Raw genomic sequence first — 3,719 nt, 5'->3', positions numbered from 1 at the left:
TTTTCCGCCTCTGTTCTTCAGAGGTTGGTGTCTGTAAACATGACAATATCACATTAAGAATGCACAGCTCAATTGAAATGCTAGTTGAAAATGACATAATCAGTATGATCCCCTAGAAGCACATCCTGCGAAATGTAACATCAATGTAAATGACAATACTTAATATAATGTTTTATTAACATTAGATAATGCATTGGCTAACGTGAACTAACAGTTAACCAAACATTTTTAAAGCGTTTGTTAACGTTACTAAAAATTAAATTATTATGTTTTTGTGTTAGATCATAGTGCATAAATGTTGACAAATACAACTCTGGATTTTAATGTCTCAGTAAATGTTAAAACTATCATTAACAAAACTTAATATTTACATTTACATTTAGTCATTTAGCAGACGCTTTTATCCAAAGCGACTTACAAATGAGAATAGTAGAATCAATCAAATCAACATGAGAACAACAGTATGTAAGTGCTGTGTCAAGTCACAGTTATGACAGTAACATGCTCGTAGAAAGGATTTTTTTTTTTTTAAATAAATACACAAATAGATGGAAGAATAAAAATCAAGATAAGTGCTACTATTACTGGGTCAAGTGCTGACGAAAAAGATATGTCTTTAGCATTTTTTCGGATAGAGCGTGGCAGGTCATTTCACCAGCCAGGAACAGACCCGGAGAAGGTCCGTGAGAGTGATTTTGTGCTCCTTTGTGATGGCACCACAAGACGCCGTTCACTTGCAGAACGCAAGTTTCTGGAGGGTGCATAAGTCTGAAGTAGTGAGTTAAAGTATAGCGGTGCAGAGCCAGCGGTCGTTCTGTAGGCAAACATCAGAGCCTTGAATTGGATGCGAGCAGCTACTGGCAGCCAATGTAGACTGATGAAGAGAGGAGTGACTTACGCTCTCTTCGGCTCGTTGAAGACCAGTCTTGCTGCAGCATTCTGGATCAGTTGTAGAGGCTTGACAGGGCATGCTGGAAGAACAGCCAAGAGAGAATTACAATAGTCCAGTCTGGATAGAGCAAGAGCTTGGACAAGGATTTGTGTGGAATGCTCCGATAGGAAGGATCTAATCTTCCTGATGTTGTACAAGGCAAATCTGCAGGACCGGGCCGTTTGTAGCAATATGATCTGTGAAGCTTAAACAATCATCCATCACCACTCCAAGGTTCCTGGCTGTCTTGGAAGCAGTAATGGTTGACGACCCAAGTTGAATTGAAAGGTTATGATGAAGTGTTGGGTTGGCACCGAGCACAAGCAGTTCTGTTTTTGCAAGGTTGAGTTGAAGGTGGTGGTCCTTCATCCAGGCATAAATGGCTGTCAGACAGGCTGCGATGCGACCAGCAACCGTTGGATCATCTGGTTGGAATGAGAGGTAGAGTTGTGTGTCATCAGCATAACAGTGATAGGAGAAACCTTGATCCTGAATGGCAGTTCCTAGTGATGACATGTAGAAGACAAGCGGTCCAAGCACGGAGCCCTGAGGCACCCCAGTAGCAAGATGATGTGACTTGGACACCTCACCTCTCCAAGATACCCTGAAGGACCTACCTGAGAGGTAAGACTTGAACCACTGGAGTGCGGTTCCCAAGATGCCCTTCGACATGAGTGTTGACAGGAGGATCTGGTGGTTAACTGTGTCAAAAGCAGCAGACAGATCCAGCAAGATGAGTACTGATGATTTTGAAGTTGCTCGTGCCAGTCTCAGGGCTTCAGTGACTGAGAGCAGGGCTGTCTCAGTTGAGTGGCCACTCTTGAAACCAGACTGGTGGATGTCCAGAAGGTTGTTCTGTGTGAGATAAGTAGACAGTTGGTTGAATACAACTCTCTCAAGTGTCTTAGCAATGAAAGGAAGAAGGAATACTGGTCTGTAGTTTTCTAAAAGTGCTGGATTCAGAGTGGGTTTCTTAAGCAGTGGGGTAATCCTAGCCTGCTTAAAAACTGTGGGAAATGTTCCAGTGTGAAGGGAAGAATTGATAATGTGAGTGAGTGCAGGTAGAATTGAGGAGGAGATGGCCTGAAGAAGATGAGTGGGGATAGGGTCTAGCGGACAGGTAGTAGGGTGATTGGAAAGGATGAGTTTTGAAACATCTGCCTCAGAGAGCATGGAGAAGGAGGGGAGAATTTGTGTGTTTTCCGTTAAGATGTTGTTATCAGTGTGTGGTGTGGAGAATTGGCTGCTGATGGTTGTTATTTTATGTGTGAAGAATGTGGCAAAGTCATCAGCTGTAAGAGCTGATGTGGGAGGGAGGGAGGGGAGGAGGGCAAAGAAGGGAAGAGAAGGTTTTGAAAAGTGTGCGGGAATCAGTCGAATTGTTAATTTTAGTGTGATAGTGTGTGGTTTTAGCATTGGAGACATTAGTAGAGAAAGCAGAAAGGAGTGACTGATATAAGCTAAGGTCAGTAGGATCTTTAGATTTGCGCCACTTCCTCTCTGCAGCCCTGAGTCTAGACCGATGCTCACTGAGAGCATCAGAGAGCCAGGGGGCAGAAGGGGTGGCACGGGCTGGTCTGGTTAAAAGGGGGCAGAAGTCATCTAAGCAAGATGTTAGAGTGGTGCAAAGAGTGTCAGTAGCATTGTTAGTGTCCAGTGATGAGAACTGGTTAGGGGGAGGAAGTGTGGATGAGACCAAAGAGGATAGGCGGGAAGGTGAAAGGGAGCGTAGGTTTCGCCGAAAAGTAACATGTGGTGGAGTGTGTGTTGAGTTAGGGGTCAGGTTGAGATTAAAAGTGATGAGAAAGTGGTCTGAGGTTGTGTAGTGGAGTAACCAGTGTATTGTCGGTGGAGCCACAGCGTGTGTAGATGAGGTCCAATTGGTTACCTGATTTGTGGGTAGCTGAGGTAGCCACTTGCTTGAGATCAAATGAGGCAAGCAGAGTGTGGAAGTCAGCAGCCTCAGGTTTCTCTAGATGGATGTTGAAATATGTTATGTTAAAGTATTTTTCATTGTTAGTTCATGTTAGTTCATTTGTAATAAAGTCAAAATAATCTGGCAATACTTAAGTGAATATTATGAATATTCTTTTTTGCATATGATTGCAAACCTTCAAATAATCCTCCTTCATAGTGTGGTGTAAAACTTCACAAGTTTCTTCCACAATTTTGCCAAAGGTTGTGCTTCCCATGCTAAACTGAAAGCCAAGTGACATAAAAGACTCGCCTATAATTAATAAACATGAGTAAAGACCATTTGTCTTTATATGGGCGAAACAATGCCAATTCATTTATACAGGACATTTTATTCACAGGATGATAAAAAAAGTCAATTTTAGTCTCTCTCTCTCACTCTCTCACTCTCTCTCTCTCTCTCACTCACACACACACACACACACACACACACACACACAATCTCTTTGGCACTGATGCTCCTCCTCATGACTGTGTCTGTTTTGGTGATCAAAGGCTCAACCATGGCCAGTAACTCATAAAACTCATCTAGTCACTCGTAACCTCTCCCTGAAGCCTGTCATGTCATTCATCTGTAGAATAATTTAATCATTTACACATATTGTATTTTATGTAAGTCTGTTTACAATGCATTTACACTGTACTGATGTAAGCATATAGCAAAAGGCCTGAAGGCAGTTTTCTGCATCATGTTGACTCTGCATCACTGTTCTCCCACAATACAATATGTATTCCTTATATCAATCTAACATTTGGCCTGTAAAAACAGTATGTATACAATTATAATACCTAGACTATCCAGCAATTACATTTG

General features: G+C 42.2%; 1 pseudogene; it reads right to left on the bottom strand.

Annotated features, from left to right (window-relative positions):
- Positions 1–430: 430 nt before the first annotated feature.
- On the bottom strand, positions 431–2,898 carry LOC125264669 (annotated as a pseudogene).
- Between the last annotated feature and the right edge of the window lie 821 nt (positions 2,899–3,719).

This window comes from Megalobrama amblycephala, linkage group LG1 (genome assembly GCF_018812025.1).
Source record: "Megalobrama amblycephala isolate DHTTF-2021 linkage group LG1, ASM1881202v1, whole genome shotgun sequence".
In the NCBI taxonomy this organism is placed as follows: domain Eukaryota; kingdom Metazoa; phylum Chordata; class Actinopteri; order Cypriniformes; family Xenocyprididae; genus Megalobrama; species Megalobrama amblycephala.
Note: the sequence above shows the minus strand (reverse complement) of the source record. Positions and strands in the feature narration are given on the sequence as shown.